This window comes from Lepidochelys olivacea, assembly GCF_965140295.1.
Source record: "Lepidochelys olivacea isolate rLepOli2 genome assembly, chromosome: 3".
NCBI classification, from domain to species: domain Eukaryota; kingdom Metazoa; phylum Chordata; order Testudines; family Cheloniidae; genus Lepidochelys; species Lepidochelys olivacea.
Genome location: NC_140413.1, coordinates 15,402,536 through 15,415,548, shown reverse-complemented (window position 1 = coordinate 15,415,548; position 13,013 = coordinate 15,402,536). Strand labels below are relative to the sequence as shown.

General features: G+C 42.8%; 1 protein-coding gene and 1 long non-coding RNA gene across 3 annotated transcripts in view; one reads left to right on the top strand and one right to left on the bottom strand.

Annotated features, from left to right (window-relative positions):
• The window catches only part of LOC311517535, a 48,202-nt gene that overhangs the window by 7,460 nt on the left and 27,729 nt on the right, over nucleotides 1-13,013 (bottom strand). The window lies entirely within an intron of this gene.
• CLIC5 (chloride intracellular channel 5) overlaps nucleotides 1-13,013 on the top strand; it is a 117,783-nt gene that overhangs the window by 89,138 nt on the left and 15,632 nt on the right. The gene's annotated exons all lie outside the window — the stretch shown is intronic.

Here is a 13,013-nt window from a genome sequence, read left to right as displayed (position 1 = left end):
ATGGGGGAGACAGGGAGGAGAGGAGGGATGTGGGGAGCGGCAGGTGGCGGGGGCCTCGCGGGGGAGGGGAGTGGAGCAGAGGAGGGATGTGGGGTGCGGCAGGGGCCTCACAGGGGAGGCAGGGAGGAGAGGAGGGACGCAGCAAGTGGGGGGGCAGAGTGGGGAGTTCGCCTGGGTGGAGCAGGGGTTGAGGGTGGGCAGGGCCATGGGTGGGAGAGGCAGGCAGGGAGCTAGGCTCCCCCAGGGGAAGCTTCACCAGCTGCCCATGTCCAGGTTTCCTTTATCTATGAGAGCTAGCCCTGTTAGCCTGTACCTGCACTGGACTCCAGCCACTGGGAGCACCAGCAGTCAGCATGGTTGCAGACCCACCTACCTTGCCTATTGTTTACCTCCTGCCTGATCCAGTCCCTAAGATCATAGAGCCAAACATCAGGTGATCCATAGGCTGCAGGCAGTCCCAGGCTGAGAGATATCTGAACTTTTTTTTTAGCCTCCAGCCACTAGTTTAGTCCTTAAACCTAATAACACATTCCTTGGTAACCATTTACTGCTGCACAAATTAATTAGATAACTTTTGCAAAGTGCTTTCATAGTGGAAAGTGCTTTATAAGTACTAAGAATTATTATTACAGACAGGAGAATTGTCCCATCTCCTACCTCCACATTAGTGGGTGAAATCCAGAGACCCCTCAAATTGCTAGAGAAACAGTTTGTCTGTGTTATGCATTTCTAATGCACCCATGGCCATGGTCTCAAGTTAATCATGTGTACTTTCCAAGATTTGGTTGGTTAGCCAAGACATCAGTATTGTAGAACCCATCAGACATTCACAAACTCCAGAAAATGTCCAGCACTAAAGAATGTGTAGTCATAACTCCTTCTGTCCCCTATCTACAGAAAACCTTCAATATGGGCCTGATCTATGCCCATTGAGGCTTTCCGTTGGCTTCAATGGTCTTTGGATCAGGCACTTGTCTACACTGATGACTAGGAGATCCAACGCAAATGATCACAATTTGTGAGTAGATGAACACATGATAAAAATTTACCCAAACAACTCCAGGGTATTATATCACACAATAGCACTTGTTTGTTTAGTTTGGCCAAAGATAGGTCAAAATCAAATACCAAGAACCCCCACTCACCAAACTTTGGGGTGATTATTACTTCCCTAACTGGGGTGTTAGGATAAACTCGCTAATATATGTGAACTCAGGAACTGAAGTTTTGCAGCATCCGCTTATCTCTAATTGTGACAAGTGTGGTTTAATTTTAATTATTTATGATCACTCTCCTTAGCAGGCTGGTAAATGTTCTGTAGTATGTTTAGCAGAGGTAACAAGATCATAGTAAAGTGAGCTCACACTACAGCCTGTGACTATTATATCTTTCCTGAGAAGTGGGGTGAAGTGGTTGGGTTTTTCAAATGGAATTTATGGGGTATAAGATTCTTGAAGTGAGAATTAATGAATCCTACTGTGTTCCCAAGATAAATCAAAGCAGAGGGGTCTGATTATAGGGCCTCGCAACAGCTTCAGCAGTACCATTTGCAGGGGAACTAGCTCCTGGTAATGTGTGATATTTCCAAAGGTAAGATGAGAAGAAGTTGTTGATGAAAGAGCTGAGGCAGCTGATTTCTTTTGCCATTTGAAGCTTAACTGGTACAGAGAAGTTACTATGGAAACCAAGAGATGCAGTTGCTTGCCCTCGTGTCTCTGGCAGTAAATGAACACAGTCATTGCTTACATTTGTCCATTTGGTTTAAGGTTTATGGTGCACTCTGCTGGCAAATGGGTGAATTTATAAAGCAGCAAGCTTACTATTGGTTAGAGGAGGTGGGCAAATTTTATCTAGAACTGTTTTCAATCAAAAAATCCAATTTTGTCAAAAACTGGAGCATGTTGTATGGACATGACAATGACATTTTCAGTGGAAAAGAGTCAAAACATTTCATGTTGACAGTGTCAGAAGGTTTTGTTTCTGTGGTGTCATTTCAATTTCATTTTGGCTTTTATATGGCATTAAATATTAATTTTAATATTATATTATATTATGATGTATGCAATATATACATGCATATAATATTTAATCTTTTAATATAGTATAAAAGTCCAAATGAAATGTATCAAAATGACACTATTGAAACAAGTGTTGTAGTTGTGTTAGTCTCAGGCAAGCCTGGGAACTTTAATTCATAACTCTGCTAGGCACTAAAAACTATGGACTTAAGAGGACACTGGTTTGATGGCCCATTACAGCAATTTATAACACTCCCTGCTGCCTACTAAGGGCTTGCCTACACTTAAAACACTACAGCGCAGCTGCACCGCTGTAGTGCTTCCATGTAGACACTACCTACACCAGCAGGCGGGGTTCTTCTATCGGTGTAGGTAATCCACCTCCCTGAAAGGCGGTAGGTAGGTCTACATTGGGAGTTAGGCTGGCATAGCTATGGCCTGGTACACTGCATGGTTAGGTCGATGTAATCTGCCTTGTGTTGACCTAGCTGTGGAAGTGTTTTCACTTAAATTTGACTCCTGCTGTCATAAGTGCCTCTCTATGCCGTTTTAGTAACACCACCTCCCTGAGCTGCACAGAGTCACAGTTGACGTAATTAGGTTGACACAGTGTCAGTGTAGACACTGCTTTGCTTATGTGGACTGTTACTGGCTTTCAGGAGACATCCCACAATGCCCCGCTCTGACAATACAATCGATACAAGAGCTCCTGGTGAGGACGCGCACCCCCGACACAAGGAGCCAAATATCCATGCACACAAGCAATTTTATAACTGTGGTGGCTGTATGCTAACATAAATTAGATCGACATAATTTTGTAGTGTATACATGGCCTATATCTCTCAGGGGTGTGGAATTTTCTTGGGGGGGAGGGATAGCTTAGTGGTTTGAGCATTGGCCTCAATCCTTGAGGGAGCCATTTAGGGATCTGGGGCAAAAATTGGGGATTGGTCCTGCTTTAAGCAGGGGGTTGGACTAGATGACCTCCTGAGGTCCCTTCCAACCCGGTTAGTCTATGAAGCTGTACTAATGTAGGTTCCCAGTGTAGACCAGCCCTAACCCTCCATTGTTGTACAACTGCAGAAGTGTTAATTGTCCATTTCATTTTAAGTGGTCTCCTACAACATGTGTGAACCCCTTATACCTCACAGTTTGTCCCAGCTTGTATTTAGCTTGGACACTGGTTACCTTCTCTAGACCTGAAGAGCTTTGTGGAGCTTGAAAGCTTGTCCTCTCCACCAACAGAAGCTTGTTCAATAAAAGATACTGCCCTCATCCGTCTGGTCTAGCTCACTATTGAAACAAAATGTTTCAATGGTACCAAATTGAAGTTTTTCAGAATTTTCAATTTGTGGGAAATTTGCCTTTTCATTCCTATTTGGAACTATTTTTTTTAAATGTTGGACTCGTCCATGGAATGGAGGTTTTGGTTCCCAATCAGCTGTAGTATCAATTCACTTTGAGTCACAGGATCATTTGAAATAATTATAAACAAAGTGCTTTAATGTTAACAGAGAAAACATAATTTTTACTGGATCCATGCAGTGGTTCATTGGGCACATCCACTGACTTTTGTGCCTGGCACAGAAGCAGGTGATAACCTTCGGGTATACCTCTGTGTGGCAAGATGTTTCATTTGCTTACCAGATGTATTTGGCAGCAAGGCTGCCCTGATTTAATAGTTCTCTGAATTTCCGATCCTTTTTTTCCCCTTCTTTGTTTTGCTAACTTTGCTGTCTTTTAATATAAAAATGTTGAAAGGGTTGGAACAGGCTGGCTAGGGCGGTAAGCCCAGAAGCAAACATACTCGTGCCATATCAAAGTTCCACCACTTTTAAACATCTTGAAAGGAAAGGAATTGATTCCAGATTCTCAGGATGTGGCAAGCTGTGTTTAAAGAAAGTGTGCGTATTTATTATTTCAAGTCCGTTCAGTTACAAGGGACTTGATTCCTTCCACCCCCCACATCACCCAATAATTTCCTAACAGGCTTCCCTAAAGGAGTGGTCTTCACAGCACAGGAATAGTCCCGCTTCCTGCTTGGATAGTGTGACTAGATTGTTCTGTCTTGTGACCTTTTTCACGAGACGCCACTGCTGTGGTTAAAATCACGAACATTTAATGCCCTGCACAACTGATGCCAGAGACAGAAATCCTAGGAAGAGCCCAAGGAGTGTGATCTTGACATTAGTTTCACAGAGAGACAAGGTGGGTGAGGTAATATCTTCTTTGGACCAACTTCTGTTGGTGAGAGAGACAAACTTTCAAACTTACACAGAGCTCTTCTTCTCTTTAGCCTTAGTTGAATTTCCCTGCCTCCCTTGAGAGCAGATTCTTTTAATTGCCACATATTTACCACAAGGCCTGGTCTGAGCACAGGACTGAAAGCCAGGATCTCATGAGTTCTAACACTGGCTCCTTCTGTGACCTAGAGCAAGTCACTTAAGCTCTGTAAAACGAGGATAGCAGTAGCTATTTACCTACTCATTGAAGTATCCTGAGGATTAATTATCTGAAACACCGTGTATATGTTCAGTATTGTGATTATTATTTTTGCATGTCTGTATTGCTTATGAAAGGGATGATGTGTAATAACCACCCAATTGCAGTTAGTTCTTCCCAAAATTGTGCGCTCTTTGGCTCATAGAATGAGCCCTTTGATTTCATTCATGAGTTTAAAAAGTTGTTCTTGAATTGAGTTCTTAGGGGGCACTAGATCCTGTGTGGGTGGGCGCATTCATTAGCGGAACGAGAGGATGTTTTACTGTACTGCTCTTCACTAGGATCTGAGCTGGGAGACCACCAACGTGATTTAATTCGGTGGAATTTCCAGCCGTCTGACCAGAGGATTCCACTGGTCTGGTTTGGATTTAGATCAAGGGCCCAAAAATAAAAGAGCATTAAATCATTAATTTACATGTGATTAAATGCCATTCACCTCCTTCGGCAGCTACAACACACTTTGCGGTTAAGCATGTGAGGTGAGAAACATCTCTCTCTCTCTTTCTGTGCTATATATATAGGTCTATAATATATATGCGCACACACGCACAGGGCCTGACTCTCCTCTGACCTACATTGGTTTTATGCTAGTTTAATTCCACTGCCTTCCATGGAGTTACTCCAGGTGAGAGCAGTGTCAGCCCCACAGTGAATATACATGCACAGTCTGAACACTGTGTCTGTGTGTTCTGATCCTTTCTAGAGGCCATCACGTACCTCCGTAAATAAACAGAAAAACATCAGTTCACTTCAAAAGGAATTTATGCCACACAGAAAGGTTACAGAAATGATGACACTGTGGGGCAGATTCTCCCTTGAATCCAAGCAATGCCGGGTGCCAGAGAGGATGGGGGTCATTATAGAGACGATTACAGCTCCCTGATTCTGCAGGCCAGTCTGCATTAGTCCTGGCTCCAGCTTCACCATGAATTAGAGCAGCCTATGCCCTGCTCTACCTTCTGGCAGCTGAGGATCAGCATAGCAAAGTGGAACTCCTCCCCTCCCCTGCAACATCCCCTTCATGTGGGTGAGGGGAAGCTGGTCACAAGTCAGCTCCAACTGAGCACACACACACACACCCCACCCCATCCCCCGCCGCCATTTACTACCAAAATCTGGCTTCTTTGCAGCTTAGGAGCAGCCCAAAGGAGCTGAGTCGTCATTGTAAATCTGGCCCTAATGCTGGATGCCTTCATGAAACTTATCATGAAATCATTAGAGTCTATAAAAATGACTTTACACAGACTAGCTATGTATAAACAGAGGAGAGGTCCAGTATATATCATACATACAGACCATACATAGAAGATGAAGAACTATAGGCCCCATATATTCTCTTCAAACACTTTGGGTCCCGGTTATTGTTTTATACACAGACAAACAATATGTAGTGGTGACAGCAATAGGATAAATCACAGAGCCATGGGATAAATATAATCGGGCAAATGGTTGCACAGTTTGTCATGCCCCTTTGACATCTCTCACATGTGCTCTGCACGCTAAGGGCTTGATCCTGTGCTCACTGAAATCAATGGCAAAGCTCCTACTGACTTTAATGGTGCAGAATCAGGGCCTAAAGGCCAGGAGGGTGGGACCAGGGGCTGGTCTCGGGCACACCAGCCCCACATCCAGGGCAAGTGGAAGGTCCAGGGCTCCCCACAGCGGTCCGGGTTTCCTGGGTGGCTCTTACCATGGCCTGGCTGGGGGGGAGCAGGCTTTGGGCGAGAAAAGGAGGAGCAGAGGGTGGAGGTACAGGGGAAAAGGAGGGGCAGGGGCAGGGCCACAGAGGGGGCAGGGCTCCTTCATGTGTCCTGCTTTTGCCTTTTGAAAAAGTGATCACCTAGCTGGCAGACACTTTTTTTCTTTAACAAAGGCATTATTTCCCTTGTGAGCTTGAATATTCCTCCAGATCCTGCTGCTGGCTCAGCCAGGGTGCTTTGTTCTCTTTCCCTGCTGAGCGCCCTTGCTCACACACAGGCGCAGTAGGGCAGATGGAACTGCATTAGAGCAATCTGGTGGCAGCAGTCCTGGGAGACATTAAGCACCTAGCTGCTGAAATGGGAGGCCTAAATTGCATTATTATTTAAAATTCAATTTTAAGCATCATTACCTCAGTGACCCCTTCCCTTCCCTGCTGGCCCTTGCTATAAGCAGTAGGACACACATGGAGGCCTCCTTTCTGGACTGTAAGATTGTTACAGGCACCGTGGGTCTGATTGTGATCTCATTAACTCCACTTTCACACTGGCGTAACTCCATTGGCTTCAATGCAGTCAGAATCAAGTCCTCTATGTAGTTGTCATGGACATGGATTTGTGGGAAATTATGGCCCCGATTCAGGAAATTTTGCTTAAGTACATGTAAATTTAAGTACATGAGTAGCCCCGTTGACTCCAGGAGGATTACTTACAGCCTTAAAAGTAGCCACATACTTTATTACCTTCCTGAATATGTTATTATAGAGCAGAATGTCTAATGACATAGAATTCCGTGGCCTAATCCTGCTCTCTGAGAAGTCATAGTGCAAAACTCCTATTGACTTCAATGGGAGCAGGAATGGGCCAGAATATATTTATCCCCAAAAACATTTTTGGCTGTTATCCTGATGCAAATTGTCTTTGTAGAAGAACTGGGGGGAAATTAATAAAACATAACTGGAAAACCATGTTGCCACTCTCGCGATTTTATCCGGTCTTGCAATATTTGGTGTTTTCCTTAAAAACGCACTCCTGGAGGCAAGTGATTTCATGAGAATCCCAGATTTGATTTTATTTTTTAAACAGTAAATTTCTAGTCCTCCTGGTTGCAGAGAAAAGCTTGGCGTGAGAACCTCAAAGTCTCAAAAACAAAGAGGCAAAGGAAAAGAACGCAAAGTTTATTATTTTAAGATCTCATGGTTTTTAAGTAAGATTTTGGGGATCTGATGCATGACTTTTGAATACTAAGGGTTGGCATTACTGAACATATTAGAAGAAAACCAAATTTAAGGCTGAGATTTTTCAAAGCCAGCAAAGAAATTAGAATATCATAATGAACATAAGAATGGCTGTCCTGGGTCAGACCAATGGTTCATCTAGCCCTGTGTTCTGTTTTTTGGACAATGCCAGGTGCTTCAGAGGGCATGAACAGAACAGGCAATCATCAGGTGATCCATTCCTTGTCATACTCTCCCAGCTTCTGGCAATCAGAGGCTAGGGACACCCAGAGCATGGGGTTGCATCCCTGACCATCTTGGCGAACAGTCATTGATGGACCTATCCTACATGACCTATCTATTTTGTTTTTTAATCCCATTAGAGTTTTGGCCTTCACAACAACCCATGGCAATGAGTTCCACATGATAACTGTGCATTGTGTGAAGAAGTACTTCCTTTTGTTTGTTTTAAACCTGCTGCCTGTTAATTTAGTGGGGTGACCCCAGGTTCTTGTGTTATGTGAAGGAAAAAATAATACTTCCTTATTCACTTTCTCCACACTAGTCACAATTTTATAGATCTCTATCTTATCCCTTCTTATTCATCTCTTTTCCAAGCTGAAAAGTCCCAGTCCTTTTAATCTCTCCTCATATGGAAGCTGTTCCATACCTTAATTATTTTGTTGCTCTTCTCTGTACCTTTTCCAATTCTAATATATCTTTTTTTGAGATGGGGTGATGAGAACTGCACACAGTATTCAAGGTGTAGGCATACGATGGATTTATATAGCGGTATTATGATAGTTTCTGTCTTATTCTCTATCCCATTCCTAATAGTTTCTAACATTCTGTTAGCTTTTTTGACTGCAGCTACATACTGAGCAGATGTTTTCAGAAAACTATCCACAATGACTGCAAGATCTCTTTCTTGAGTGGAAACAGCTAATTTAGACCCCATCATTATATATGTATAGTTGGGATTATGTTTTCCAATGTATATTACTTTGCACTTAGCAACATTCAATTTCATCTGCCATTTTGTTGCCCAGTCATCCAGTTTTTGAAATCTCTTTGTAACTCTTCACAGTCTGCCTTGCAGTTAACAATCTTGGGTAATTTTTATTACCTGCAAATTTTGCCATCTCGCTGTTTACTCTTTTTCTCAGATCATTTATGAATATGTGAACAGCACAGGTCCCAGTACCAATCCCAGGGGGACACCACTATTTACCCCTCTCCATTCTGAAAACTGACAGTTTATTCCTACCCTTTGTTTCCTATCTTTTAACCAGTTACTGATCCATGAGAGGGCTTTCCTTTTTATTCCATGATTTTGCTTGATTTTGCTTAAGAGCTTTAAGTGCAGGACCTTGTCAAAGACTTTTTAAAAGTCCAAGTACATGATATCCACTGTATCACCCTTGTCCACATGTTTATTGACACCCTCAACAAATTCTAGCAGATTGGTGAGGCATGATTTCCCTTTACAAAAGCCATGTGACTCTTCCCCAAAAAATCGTGTTCATCTATGTGTCTGACAATTCTATTCACAGTTTCAACAAATTTGCCTGGTACTGAACTTAGGCTTATGAGCCTGTAGTTGCCAGGATGGCCTCTGGAGCCCTTTTTAAAAATTGGTGTCACATTAGCTATCCTCCAGTCATCTAGCACAGAAGCTGATTTAAATGATAGGTTACATATCACAATTTCAAATTTGCATTCCTTCAGAACTCCTGGGTGAATACCATCTGGTCCTGGTGACTTATTATTGTTTAAATTATCAGTTTGTTCTAAAACTCCTTTATTGACACCTCAGTCTGGGACAGTTGTTCAGATTTGTCACCCAAAAAGAATGGTTCAGCTTTGGAAATCTCCCTCATATCCTCTGCAGTGAAGACCGATGCAAAGAATTTGTTTAGTTTCTTCACAATGGCCTTATCTTCCTTAAATGCTCCTTAAGCACCTCAGCCATCCAGTGGCCCCACTGTTTATTTGGCAGGCTTCCTGCTTCTGATGTACTTAAAAACAATTGCTGGTACTTTTTGAGGCTTTGGCTGGTGGCTCTTCAAATTCTTTTTTGTCATGCCTAATTATACTTTTACACTTGACTTGTCAGAGTTTATGCTCCTTTCTATTTTCCTCCATAGGATTTAAGTTCCAATTTTTAAAGGATGCCTTTTTGCCACTAACCACTTCTTTTACTTTGTTGTTTAGCCATGATGGCACTTTTTGGTCATCTTACTATCTTTTAAAATTTGGGGTATACTTTAATTGCAGCCTCTATTATTGTGTTTTTTAAAAGTTTCCATGCAGCTTGCAGGTATTTCATTTTTGTGACTGGTTTCAGAGTAACAGCCGTGTTAGTCTGTATTCGCAAAAAGAAAAGGAGTACTTGTGGCACCTTAGAGACTAACCAATTTATTAGAGCATAAGCTTTCGTGAGCTATGAAGTGAGCTGTAGCTCACGAAAGCTTATGCTCTAATAAATTGGTTAGTCTCTAAGGTGCCACAAGTACTCCTTTTCTTTTTATTTTTGTGACTGTACCTTTTAATTTCTGTTTAACGAACTTCCTCATTTTTCTGTAGTTCCCCTTTCTGAAGTTAAATGCTATTGTGGCATTTGACTCTATACTCCCATGTTCCCAACGCCTTAGGCAACTTGGAAATCTCAGTCTAAAGTTCTCCTAGCATAGATAAGGCATCTAGATTGATGTGTCTTACTTATATATAGTTACATAGTACCAGTCGCCTTTACAGAAGTCTTAAAAAATGGTAATTGCCTTGAAAGCTTACAGCCTAAATAGCAGTACAACGTCTAGGCCTGATTCTCTTCCTTTCATCTTCCGCTGCCCCCACCCTTGCAAGTCAGGAGTAAATCTGAACTCCATAGAGTTACATTAGCGTAGCAATTGGTGCAAGAGGAGAATCAGGCCCTTTTATATCTATGTGGATATAATATTATTCTGAATATATTCATATAGTAACCAATTTCTACCTATTGTGCCAATTTCTGCTGTCAGCTACACCACTGTATGGGTGGAGTAACTTGGTTTAAATCAGTGGTGTGCATCTGGATTTACACTGGTGTAAATGAGAGCAGAATTTGCCCACTGTGTGCGTAGTAGAAAGAGAAACTTAAACATACAAGGAGCAATTTTCTTTGCTTAAATACTAGAACACAAGGGGTCCCCACAGCACTGTGACTGAAAGTTAAGCTGTGCACTTAAACCTTTTCTCGTTTTCCCCAGGACATTTCTGCACTTAGTGCTGCTTTGTTGGTTCCAGAAGCATCTCTTGTTGTTTGATAAGTAAACAACACAGCGTAGTCTGAGTTAACACAGAGCAACCTAAATAGGGATGCTGGAGTGAAAATCTTGCATTATGAATAAATTCTGTGGCTTTATTACATTCGGGGCCTCATTCTTCTTTCACTACCCTGGGGCAAATCAGGAGTCACCCCACTGAAATAAATGTAGTGACACCAGTATTAACTTAGTGCCAATGAGGTCAGAATCAGGCCCTTTGGGAAGTGGTCCTGGAATGGCATCTGTTTTTCCCTGCAGAGTGTAGATGTTTTGTGAAATACAAGTTAGCAGTTGTTTTACCTGGAGCGATTACAGAACAGCGGTTTTACTTTTTGCCATCTCCTGGCCTTAAAACAAGTGCCAGACCATTGGAAGTGAACCCTTTTTAATCCATTCTTTAACTGCTTTCCAAGTCCTGTTTCCTCTGGTCAGAACAGCCTCTCTGTATATCTTCCTGATGCTCTCTTCATGTAGGCCCTGTAGGACCATTTGATTAAGTGTGTTTTACTCCTCCATTGTAATCCAGAGAAAGGACAAGTGAGCTAGGAATAAACTTGAATCTTCAGCCCCAAACTGGAACGGAATCAAATGTAAAGCTTTATGGAGACTTGAAAAAATTCACCCATCTTTCTTTTAAAAGAATTTCAAATGCATCTGTGCTACCTGGTTATATCTAGGAATAAACCCAAAATACTGTGATAAAGCCTGTTTTTGTGATATTTTCAGCCTGGCTGAAAGTGGGAAACCTCACAAAAGAGTCTAATATTCCCAGATTTCCAGATTCAGATACATTGAAATTAGTTTCTAGGAAGCAGCCAAACTTTTTGATCCTTCTCTGACCCAAGCCTTTTACGGCTGGCTCCTCACTGCTCCTGACAATACAGACCCTGGTTGTAGAGCCCCCGCGGTGAAAGTCCAGGGAGAGGAGATTGCAAAGTCCTCTATGGGGGTTCAGCACAGCTGAAAAAGGGGGCAGCTGTCTATCTTAGATACCAGTATGCCCCCCCATTATCAGAGCATCTCACAGTCTGTAATGTATTTAGTCTCACAACACACCTGGGAGGCAGGGCAGTGCTGTTATCCTCATTTTATGGATTGGCAACAGAGGCACAGAAAAAACTAAGTGACTTGCCCAAGGTCACGCAGAAAAGCTGGGAATGGAATACAGGTCTCCTAAGACTCAGGGGAGCTCCCTCATCCCTGGACCATCCTTCTTCTGACTAAGGGCATTATGGGCAGCCAGGGGAGGTGAAGTTTCTGCCCCTTCCTTCCACACTATCCACCAGCAGGGCTGCTATGCAGTGCTTGGAAACTGACAGTTTTGCCAAAGTGGCCCCAAGTCTTTGGAGAGTAGCTCTGGCTGTATCATCCTCATTGGCCTGTGATTGTGGCGTAAGCAGCAACATAAGGATGTAGGGTAACATTTTCAAAAGTGCCAAAGTGACTTAGGCCCTTTGACTTCTAATGAGATGCAGCCTTGTAAGTTCCTAAATCACTTGGAAAATGGTACATAGGCTCCTAAATCACGTCGGTGCGTCTTGAAAATTGTACCTTAAATGTAATTAATGGCTTCATTAGGCAGTGGAGAAAGTACTAAGGCACTTGCAGGAGAGAGAGAGAGAGTGCCTAGAAGAGAGAGCTCAGGAAACGGGGATAGCACAGAAGAGAAAAAGCGACTTTAAACTAAGAGTATGCCTGTACTGTAATTGCAGGTCATGTAGACATATCCGAGCCAGCTTTATTCTCGCTGTCTTGCGTACCTGAGCAATGAAGCCACAGCAGGCTGAGGTCCAGCACCCACTAGGCGCCTAAGTAGTTACCCAGTGTTCTGGGTGGGTTGGTGCAGCACATGCGGAAGCCCATGCTGTCATGGTTTCACTGCTCCAGTACCCACGCTAGCTAGATTAAAGCTAGCTCAGGTATGTCTACAGAAGTTGCAATCACAGGGTGTGTGTAGACATATTCTAAGAAGCAAAGAAGATCAGGGCAAGATGCCCACCCCAGAATCAGCACAGGTGGCATTAATCACATGCATTGTAATTAAAGATATATAGAAACAATAGGAAGAAAGAAAAGGAACTCAACTTTTTTTTAAAGTGGAAGGCAAAAATATCCTCTGTGTACTACAGCAAACGGCACATTGCAGTCTTAGTGCATCCATTTGTTAAAGGGCCAGTCTGTCTAGTTAAAGGTTATAATACAGACCTTGAGCCTGTTTGGTAGAGTGGGTGGGAGAGAAGGAGTTGACAATATGGATCCCTGGTCTTTAATCAG